The 12,710-nt window shown below is 26.3% G+C and overlaps 1 long non-coding RNA gene across 1 annotated transcript; it reads right to left on the reverse strand.

Annotated features, from left to right (window-relative positions):
* Positions 1-7,645: 7,645 nt before the first annotated feature.
* Positions 7,646-12,472, reverse strand: LOC100569691. Its single transcript, XR_510561.3, has 2 exons — positions 12,321-12,472; positions 7,646-7,929 (listed from the first exon to the last, which is right to left on the reverse strand). It is a non-coding gene; the product is annotated as an uncharacterized LOC100569691 (long non-coding RNA).
* Between the last annotated feature and the right edge of the window lie 238 nt (positions 12,473-12,710).

Here is a 12,710-nt window from a genome sequence, read left to right on the forward strand (position 1 = left end):
ATTATGTACCTATATGAGAACATGAATACCTACTACTTGTATATGATTTAATTATTGACCATTTATTCTGTTAACTACTTTTCTCTGACTTATTTGTTTGTGATAATTTTTACCTATAATTCAATTTTGCATAATTTAAATGTAGTTTAATATAGACATTTTATTATGGATACATGTAGGTATATTATATATTATATTTATATCGAGTAATTATCAATTTATCTTAATATATTATAGTATATAATGTATAGGACTACAATACTAACAAATACTTACTCTCAATAGCTATATATATATGCAATATACTACAATCGTATAGAATTGTGTTTTCGTTTTAAATTAATAAAATGTGGGCAAGTGGATGTCACTCTGCTGTACAGTAGGTTACAAGTGGGTCACTGTAATAGATGGTGTTAAATTTGAATTCAATGATATATTATCATTGTTTAAGAAAAACGATTCTGAGCAAAAACGGTCAATCAGTCTATGATAAGTACCTATATTTGATGATATTATTGTGAATAAAGTAATTTATTTAACCAATTTACGTGGAACCTTGTTTTAAATTTTTAATCCTGAGCTATACAAGTTGAACATTTTATACATTTTTAACTACAAAATAATTATTATTAAATTTTAAATTTGATATATTTTGTCAAAATTCCAACTTTAAATGCTTATAAAAAAAATTGTGCCTATGTATTTTCAATATTTTTCAACTACTATTGTAACATTATATCAGGAGCCTTGCATTACATTTTCACGCTTTTTTACCCAAGAAATAAAATTTTATTGATATTTATAGAAAAAAAAATTAAAGAAATTGAAAACTGACAATGTGCGTTAACAGCTCAATAAGAGTCAAAATATTTTCAAAATTGTATGGTGTATAGACAACGAAAATATAAACATTCAATAAAATTTTTATGTATCTACAGATATTCGTTTTTGAATATCAAGTATCAACAAAATAACAAAATCGCTTCATGAGGAATCGAATGAATATCCAATATTGTAAAAATATCAACTTCAAACGCTCATAAAAATTGAATTTGATTTGCTTGAAGACATTTATTTTTTTTTTTGATAAAGATTGACAAACTTATGAATAATTTTGTATTACATTTTAAAATATTAGATTTAAAAAGAAAAAAATGTATGAATTTCTAACTTAAAATAATTTGCAAATTTTCGTAATTTTTACGTATTTTGTCTATATTTGAATTTTAAATGCTTATAAAAAAAATTTTGACTTTGGATTTTTAATTTTTTTCATCTGTCTTAAACAATATACTAGGAGGCTTCTATTAAATTTGCAAGGTTTTTAACCAACAAATAAAATGTTATTGATATTTATAGAAAAAAAAAATGAAACTGAAAATGTCCGTAAACAGCTTAAAATAAGTCAAAATGGTGTATAGAAAATGCTTATATAAACATTCATTCAAAATTTAATGTACTTACGGTCATTTGTTTAAGAATTGCACCAAAAACCAAAATCAATTTTCTCGAAAACAGATTTTGCGTAAAAATTCCCGTTTTTCCTTAATTTTTTTTTGTTTTTCACAACGCTTTTGAAAACTATATGAAATTTTTACTTTTGACCTTCCGAATGCACCAACTAGATTCACTTTTCTATCAGAAAAGATACTGTTGAAGAAAATCTTTAATCTAAGCAGTTTTACTGCCCCAAACCGTGATGATAGATTCAAAAAAAAAAAAAACACACACATATCATTGTAAAATCAATACATTCATCGTTCCACTTAGAATCTAAAATTTAAAACAAAGTTCCATGGAAGTAATTAATTCCGTTACCAAAAAATCTAAAAAAATACATTAACACAGTTTATTTTCATTGTTATTTTAAATTCAAATTTGGACGAAAGTACATACTAAAAATCAAGAATAACCATTTTAGTTATTTTGTTGTATTTTTATAATATTAATTCAACTTACCGTAGTACCGTACTGATAATAAGTAATAACAATATAAAATATAATATAAAATATCCACACTGAAAAACCGTCACCGCTCAGAATCGTTTTTCGTATACAATGATATTACATCATTGAATTCAAATTTAATACTATCCATTATACAGTGACCCACTTGGAACCTACTGTACAGCAGAGCGACTTCCACTTACCCACTATTTTTTTTTTTTTTTAGTTGTTTTTCGATAAATGTTGATAAATCTATTTTTTTGGTAAATTAGCCTAAACGTTTAATTTAACATGTGACGTGTCTCAGAAAAAATTACGTTTAATATTATTTTTTATACCAACTGCAATTTACAAACATTTTAAGCTATTTATACAATTACACCTTGAACCTATTCACAGTTCACACCGTTACGTCAGTAATGAGTCTAAAGACCGGATTTAATATATAGTGCAACTTTTTAATGATATCAGGTAAATCAAATCCAATCAAATATGTACACGAATCGGACAAATTACATTCTTCCCATTTAATTTTTAACAAATTTTCAACGATCTTGCAACTTTTGAAATTTTCGTATACTTTCCGTGATATAAATTATTATTTCTTAGGTAATATTTTACAATAAAAATACAACTACGATGTATATTTTAAATTTTTGCATTAAGGTTTTCCTAATATAGTAGAGAAACTGTCTATAGATACGGCCATATACACTTAGGTAGGTACTAGGTAGATATATGAGTGTCGTGATATTATTAATGATATATCGATAATAATAATTTATTGGCTGACGTTTTCCAGGTCCCAATGGAAAAATAGTTAAAGATAAATTTAAATATATCTTAGAAAAAAATTAAGGATATAAAACTATTAATACATACTTTCATGTTACGGCAGGAAATCAAAATGTTAATTTAGATAAATTATTTTAAATATTATGAACCGATAAAAAGTGTAGATGTTGAACGTACTTTTCTACTAGATAAACATAGTTTAAGTAACAGATGATACAATTTTAAAGAACAATTTATAAATTCGTATAATTAATAAGTATACATTTTAATTCAGAAAAATAATATTTTTTAATTTTTAAATACTTCTTTATAACTATGTAATAATGTCCATCATGCTATTTAAGTAAGTAATATTAACAATTATCTAATATTTTATATGATATCGTATAATTTTTTTTATAACTTAAATATGTTTTTCATAGAAATTTTATCAAATCTGTGCAATTTTATCGTGATTTTAACTCAATTATATCCGGTCCTTAGTAATAAGTAATGACGCGGAAGTTAACAGCTATAGTAATAATATAATATTTACTAAGTTAGGTACATAGGTATGTAGCCTATATGATGCTTAGATTTTGCCAAAAATAGTTGACTTACCCTATTACTGACTGCATTCTACAGTACAACGATTATAAGAATAAATTATTAATAGTATTATAAATATGTACTAAAATATCATAAGAAATATAGCTGGCTAACAACATCTCAGCTCAAAATCCCCTTTCCTACTTTGCCTGGTTTTTAAATGTTAATTTTCCGTACTCTCGGGCTTACTTTTTACAAGAAAACAATCAAATGAATCGCGACATCTAGAATATAACTATAGAGTTAAAAGTTCATGAGTTTGGCACAAGATATATTTTTAGAATGTTCTTATGAGAAAACACTAAAATGCCTACGATAGATTCAGGTAATAATTCGAATTTTGAGAGCTATCGTTATAATATCGTATAGATAATATATATTTTACGAGCTAGTCCACATTCTTTTAATCTTTTCCCGTTTTATTTGGATGCTTCATTGAAAAACAATAACAATAATATACCACGCTCCGCGTTCATTATAATATGGAAAAGTGGAATCATAAATTTAATCATAATCATCAATAAAGTCCTGTACCTATGCGCATGCCTGAAATAGCAGTCGTAATAACAATAGATACAAAATATTAGGAACTGCATAACTGCTATGTATAATAGTCATGTTCATAATTTTCGTATTCTACTACAGGTTTTAGTGTCTTATTTTGACTCAGTGGCGTAGCCATGATTTTTTTTCGGGGGGGGGGGGAGAGGGGGGTTTGTTCAACTTTTCCACATTAAATACGTAGTAGCACAGATAGATGGCTGAAAAGTGTTAATACTTATGGTACATTTTTAAGTATTTTAAATAAAATGTACGACTTTTTGAGCAACTATCATAGACCATTAAAATAATTTTTAAATTTTCTTAACTTTCGAGGGGGGGCTGCAGCCCCCTCAGCCCCTCCCCTGGTTACGCCACTGTTTTGACTTCACGGTTTGCTAGGCACTCTATATTATCTGATATATTTCAATTTGGGTCAATAGATTATAAGTTACACGAAACAGACGTCAAAATTACAGTTGATGTCACATTGTTACTATATACTAATATAAATCAGCAAATATTTGAAATATTGAAACGTATACTTGGAATTGGCACACCTCAGTGTAGCCACTTAAGTTTTTAAAGGGGAGGCGAATTTTATTTTTATATTTCGTAATAATATCGAATGAGTGCACACAATAGCATCGATTTGTTATAGATAACACTATACATCATATTATAATATGTACAATGAACCTACCCGTCCTACCCCATAAAAAGAAAGCCCGTATACGTATTTTGATGATTGATGATTATCGTTTGAGCCGAATAGATGATAGATATAGGGATAATCATTATTATTTCTATATATATTTACCTGGCATCCCCTAACTATTAACCTTGGACATCCGACATACCATTTACGAGTATACGAGTACTACCATTTTTGTGTTACAGTTATGCCTATGTTTGTTCAGTAAATTCTAAACGATTAATATAATCATTAATTTTTAAACATTTTACAGTGGGTGGGTTGCAAGATCGTCAACAAATTTTTGTATTTAATTTTCACGGTTTATTTATATTTAATCTTCTTGTTGCTATCTATTATTTGTTTGTATCACAAATATTAGATCCTAAGTAGATTTATGGTATTCATTATTTACCAAGTGATTCCCTATCGATATATCAAACAATCGGATTAGTAAAACTTCACAGTATAACAGTGCGGTAATGTTTCCACACAGAAAGTATATGCAAACCAGGACAGGCCACTTAAAAATAGATACTCTTATATGTCTTTATTTACCTTTGTCAAATAATACCCAAACCTAACACAAATAACAAAAAACATTTTTTTTAGCCTTAATAAAACTATTAGTCATGACAATAATTATAGTTTATAAACTATAATTTACTATGTATATATATATATGTTAGATATTATGTGCGTAGTGTTGTGTACCATTACAAGGATTAATAATTGTAAGGCCCGTATATTATGATCATATAGATCATATTTTTACATTTTACTGTTAGTATTATTTGATAATTTGAGTTTCAACTTTTCACGTACTGTATAGGTAGCTAATGATTTATATTTTAAATGATATCTCAGAGCTCTGACCAGGTGGATCAGAGCTCTTCACTCTTGACGCGAAATGAGTGATCACTTAAGTATTTGTACTCGATTGTAATATTAAAACGATTACGATTACCTATATAATATTAGGTATATAATATTATATACTAGGTATCTATACTAAGGCTCTACATATAATAATGGATATGCTATGCCACCATGTTGCGACTCATTTATCAATGATAAAATAAAGGGGGAAAAATTCATATAGTGCCCTATAGGTACATACATAGTATATTATATAGTACATCTAATAGGTTTTAAAATGAGAAAAAAATTTGAGTTCAAATATTTGCGTGAAACAAATAATAGATGATAATAAGTAGTATTCAATATGAAAAAATTTGTAAACATTGAAATATTAAATATAAAAAATATAAAATTGTTTGGTGATCTTGTTTAAAAATGTATAAAAATTTTGCCTGAATAATATTAACACTATTGTAATAACTTGTTACTTTCTGCCCTTATTACTAATAAGTAACGTAAATTCATCCAAATAATAACGATTATGACAATTAAAATTTTTATTTCCATGTTTGAATAATATTGTAAGAAAAACCTACAAGAAACCACCTAGAATTAAATATATCCAAACCTTATAGATATTAAAATTTAATGACATTTTAACCTCAAAATAATTTACACATTTTCGTGGTTTTAATGAAATGTTTGTTATTTTCATCCAATTATTAACAAAGTGTTAAGAATTTTTAGATTCTGAGTGAAACGATGAATGTATTGATTTTACAATGATGTGTGTTTCTTTTTATTTTTGTGTCTGTTATCGCCTTTTAGGACAGTAAAAATGCTTAGATTTTCTTCAACAGTACCTTTTCTGATAGGAAAGTGAATCTAGTTGGTACTTTGGGGGGTCAAAAGTAAAATTTTTCCAATAGTTTTCAAAAGCGCCGTGAAAAACAAAAGAAAAATTAAGGAAAAACGGGAATTTTTACGCAAAATCTGTTTTCGAGAAAATTGATTTTGGTTTTTGGTGTAACTTTAAAACGAATTACTGTAGATACATGAAATTTTCACTGGTTGTTTATATTTCTATTTTTTATACATGATACAATTTTCAAAATATTTTGATTTGTTTTGAGCTGTTTATGGACAATTTCAGTTTCCAATTAAATTAGTTTTTTCTTCTATGAATGTCAATAAAACTTTATTTTTTGAGAAAAAATACTTTAAGGCTCCTACTATATTGGTACAATGACATTTTTTTTTATAAGCATTTTAAGTTCTAATTTTGACAAAATATATCAAATTTAAAATTTAATAATTATTTGTAGTTAAAAATATATAAAATGTTCAACTTTTATAGCTAAGGATTAAAAATTTAAAACACGGTCCCACGTAAATATGTTCTATATAAATTACTTTATTCACAATAATATTATCAAATATACTTAGTAATATCATAGGCTGACTGACCGTTTTCACTCAGAATCGTTTTTCTAATACAATGATATTTTATCATTGAATTCAAATTTAACAACATCCATTACAGTGACCCACTTGTAACCTACTGTACAGCAGAGCGACATCCACTTACCTACCTTTTTACTTTTGATTCCTAGATAAAATTTGCTACAATCAATGTAGAATATTCGAGCGAATTTTCTGATTCAAAATGTGATGACAGACACAAAAAAAACACACACAATTGTAAAACCAATACATTCCTAACTCCACTCAGAACTGAAACTGATTTTTCATCGTTAAATAATATATATAAAATATTAATAATAGGGAAAAAATTACGAGACTTAATAATTATAAATACAATGGTTAAATATATGGGTTATAAGTGTTAATCAAAAATCAATATTGTAGTATTATACTTACTTTAGTACCTATCTATCCGTTTATGTTTGTGTTGTTGTACGAGATCAATATTTAGTATTTTAGTTTAATATGATATTATTTTTGGTAAAATGTCTACTGCCGAGATGGAATATTATTTAGATAATAAAGTATTAAAGTAAATTAAGTATCTACCTACTAGTTTTACTAATAATATATTTTGGGTTTTTATAAATTTTATGGAAATAAAAAAAAAAATTTTTAAGTGTTAATTATATGAAAATATAATTAGGTTTTTTCAACGTCACTCTTATATAATAAACTGCAGAAAAAAAAATCACAAAAATCAAATATTAAAAGAATATGATAGGTACATGATAATAGTATAGTAAATGTAATTTATTATGAAAAATGATTAATGTATTTTTAAACATAAAATAAATATAATTAAAGATTATCTCAGTCAATGTTTAGATTAAAATATAATACATTTTTTAACCTAAAAGTGCTGTTTTAAGAAGTATAATTTTTAACAGTTTTAACTTTAAGAAGTCATCTGGATCACCAATTGACGGAATGTCATCTCTCTTTCTTGTGTCTGTTGGATCTGAATCAATTGGTGCCGATGCAACAAAAAATACCACAAGTAGCAAACAACACAAGATCTGCAATAAAAGGAAAACAATTTAGAGTTTTAGAACATTTAATAATATACAATCGTTATATTATTATTATTTTTTATTATTGGACTAAGGCTTCGACGACTGAGGTTGTAAGGTTGGTAGGGTTGGTAAGTTTAGAACGGTTGGTACGATTGTAAACACGTGTATGACGTATGTGTGGCAAGGTTTTTCTTGTGCACTACGAACCCGGGTGGTCACCCATCCGGGAACTAGTGGCAGCAACCGTTACTTACTCTCAGTCACGTTCCGTGACTGATAGCAGCCAACAAGCCGTACCAAGCCACCGTTAAATTATTATATTACCATAGACTTAGTATAAGGTCTATGTATATTGCATGCATAATGTAAACTCGAATTTTAAATAGATACAAACATTAGGTAATAGGTTTGGATTATCATAGATGGAAAATAATTTACCAAATATTTAAATAGATAAATAGATTACTATTTTTTAAAATCCTGTACTTATATACCTATATAATACAGTGTGACAATGATTCGGGTTCCCTCTAAACACCATTGCTCTTTACTTAAATTAATAAATAAATGATTAGTAATTTCACTTTAGTACGCTTATGAAAAATGGAAGATGAAAACTATATATTATATTTAAATCTTTAAAATACATTAATGATCAACATACGAGCTCGTATAACTCTCTTTATTTTTCCATTCATAGGATTCTTAGTAATTTTATGACTAGTTGACTGTTGATTTTATTTTTAATAGAAATTATAGACAATGTTTATAAATAGGTATGTAATTGAAATCAGGCTATTTAGATCATAGAATCTAAAGCCTACTCATATAGACTATACTACATTTATGAACAAAAATTAATGTTCATAAAAGACCTTATTCTTTTATACCAATATATCATAATATAGGTAGGTACCTACTTTAGTACTTACCTACCTAGTTACCTATACATATGTTTTATAAGATGGTATACATATTATATAAGGTACCTACTATAAAGTGTACTTAAACAATAACATTTACACTGCTCGTAACTTGCAAGTCAAATTAATAATTGCATTTACCTTGCGGCTAACGGTATTTAAAGCTTTTATAATTAATTGAGTGAAATAAATAATTAGTTAGTTAATAGAGAAGAAATCATCGTAACTATAAAAACTATAAGCGATTTAGGCTATGTTGACTTAGTTACATTCAAAGGTGTGATTCTTGAAGTAGATTTAAGTAAAAGTTAAAATGTTAAAACTTAAAATACAGTTCATATAATGCGTTGTGAAATTTCAAATTTAACAATATTCATGTTTAAAACGACAATACGTCAATGCCCTATAGGTAACATTTATATTAAATAATTGTATATAAGATAATTTATGTTAGTGACTAGTTTAATGGGTTAAACTTTAAAGCTATCGATCACGAGATGACTTAATCTATTATGCACCATGATATAAGGCACTTAAACATTTAGATGGTAAAATATTTTGTATGTCTATTTGTACTCATATTATATAGCTTTAATCTTTACGTACTATAACACGCGTGCTCATATATGTCATAATCTGTAGGTACCTACGTATATGGCTATCATATAATATATACTAATATACTATCTTTAATTGTTTAATGTAGTAGGTATACAAAAATCAATAAATATTATATTATACAATGAATGGTATATATTATATTTATATTTTATAGATACCAATAGTTCAAAATATTGTTTAGGCAGTTCGTTTATGGCTATTTAGTTATTCATAAATAACTTAACTAAATAATACTTATATTAGCTGCTATATATTATAGGGAAACTATTTTTGTTAATGCAGTAATAAAACTAAAACAAATTGATGATATAATAAATATTTAGACTCTAGAGGTACCTATATAGCTATACACCGGACTACATCGGATACCAAATGGCAATCACTAGTCTTGTACCTAATTTGTTATAGGTTACATTTTTGATTGAAAATGAAAAATGTCTGATGTACTGTTAGTTTACAGTGTAGTTATATAAAATGGACATTTTTTTAAAAATCTAATTGTTTGTTCGCCGTCTTGATCTATTTACTCAGGGTCAATAAGTAAAAATTAAGCAATACAAATATTTCTGATTTAACTTGTTTTTATAATAAGACTTACTCTCTAAAACTGTCTTGGTAATATTTTTCGAGATCTATTAAGTGAACAAGCTTCAACTATTCCAAAAGTAGTTGACAATGACATGTAATGCAATTCTCACCAATAATACGTTCATGCACGAAAGTAATAAAGCATTAATATTACAATACTCTCAGTTGCCATACAAGTATATACAGCCCTTTTAACGATTTTCGAATTTCTTCATAAGTAATTTTTTTGACACGGGATGACCTATATATTATACTAAATACGTGATTAATGATTATGTTATTTTCAAAACGACCATTAATACATCAAATAAACCAAAATTGTATCATAATACTGTGTACTGTCTATTTGGACTACGCCATCAAGGCCTAGGTTATATGACATTATATTATATTATATTATATTATACTACCCATATGGCACTTATCGATTTAACTGTTTTATTAAACAATTTTTAGAGATATTGAAAATATTCTTATGCCCTTATCAATTTTATTATTTTCATACAACAGATAATAGGTAATAGCAAATAGCTACTATTTGTATTTGTTTTAATGTATTCATTAATTGAAGTCTGGAAGTACATTGAATATTTACTTTTATTTTAAAAAATGAACTCTTTTTCGATACCTATACAATTCGAAATTTAATGAAACAATGTACTTTTGCAATGTTGTAAGCAATAAGTGGAAATTGCATGACAAATTTTGCAATCAATAATACTTTAAATGTTCTGGCACGTAATAAAAGTTTTTAGTACCTATAATATTATATATACTAGCTGCATACATTTTAGTCATACCTACTTCTTGGATGATAAATATATTTTCATAATAATTCCGTTACGAATTGAATAGTTTATTGTTTGATTAAAATCGAGTAGGTACATATTTGAATAATACTAAATTGGCAAGTCAAGATTAATTATTGTCGTATAGACATCATTTACGTAGAATAATAATCAGCACAGATATTATAGGTAATAAAAAAAAATAATCAAATATGTGTAAATACGATCAAGTGGAATAATTCCATATACATTTTTTATTTTTTTTTTGCAAACCTACATTTGTTTTTTATTGTATCTTATTATATTGGCTATACAAATATTGATATTCCATATTAATATAATAAACACTCGAATCATAATTAAATTAGAACAAAAAAATCAATCCAGTATCATTTTATATACTTTATTTAATGCATAATTTAATATTATAATGTATTATTAATATTATTTATTTATGTATTCGTTCATTTATCAAGTAAACGCCCAGAAGGGCGAAATACAGTAATATTTAAAGCAATATTATAATATATAAAATAAATAACGTACCTGATGCCTAGTAATATCTAATTTGTAAATCATATCAGATACATATCATATGCATTTGCATATTTGATATAGGTAGGTACATATATCAAAAATGGGTTGAGAAAACATATATGCAATAAGTAATATTTAAAAACAAATCAAACAATATGACAATGAGTTTATAATTAGTTTAATCATTATTATATTATAAGAGATAACTGATAAGATGAGGCAGGAAAAGATTCTTGTGTGGTGATTATGTGACGCCGTCACTACAGAACACCGACTTTAAATAAAGTGGTTATATTTAATAATCATTAATTTGTTTGTGTACGTCTGAAATTATCGGCGTATACAACATGAGTACGTCCTGCAGGACATAATAATATATGGCCATGTAATTTTAATATCTTATTATTTTATTTTTATACCTACTTTTACTATGTATACATATTATATTTATATATTGTAATATTACTATGTAAAATTTGGCTATATAGTAAACATTTTTTAATTTTTTAATTATTTATGACATAAATATGACGTTTAGAAGATAGAAATTATTTATTTGAATGGTTCTAGTGAGTTGTAACTATAGTAAGCACTACAAATCACAAAATATGAATATAATAGGCACCGAATGTGTGATGTAGTGCATGTCATACTAATTAATTTTACATACTTATTAATGTTCTATACTTATATAATTGGTTCATTAGTATTACCTATTATAATTGAACGAAAAAAAATACCATGCATGATTAAATAAATAAAAGTGAGTTGACACAGGCGTTACATACCCTAAATGCTAAAATACATGTAGGTATATATTTATTGTTAACTCAAATATTAAATTATAATATTAATGTAACTATTTGTTTGTACCATATTATTTTTTTTCAATCTGGACTGTAATTAAAATTATAATTAAATAATGCGTTGTACTTACTACCGTTTTGTACGACATATCGTCGGACAGTGATCAATTCTTCGTTTTTGGGAAGAAATAAAACTTAAACCTCTCCTCAGTCAGATGGCTGGCGAAGAAAGACGTTACGATGAAATTACTACCACCGTTTTTATAGGTTCCTAACAAACTCATATGCGGCACATATATATAATATACTTATTACTTAAATACATAAAAGTATCTACTAGAGACAAGATGACCTTGCTGGGTTAAACTGTTGGTAAACTCTCAATCTTTCATCTCACCTCTTTCTATATTACTCGGTTCATGTGTGCGCTGCAGATTGTTAATTCATTAGTAACTGTAAATAAAACAAATTTAATTAGCATGGAAAAATCGCTAAGAGAATTCTATTGATAGGTAATCTTA

The sequence above is a fragment of the Acyrthosiphon pisum genome, chromosome A1, assembly GCF_005508785.2.
Source record: "Acyrthosiphon pisum isolate AL4f chromosome A1, pea_aphid_22Mar2018_4r6ur, whole genome shotgun sequence".
Lineage (NCBI taxonomy): Eukaryota > Metazoa > Arthropoda > Insecta > Hemiptera > Aphididae > Acyrthosiphon > Acyrthosiphon pisum.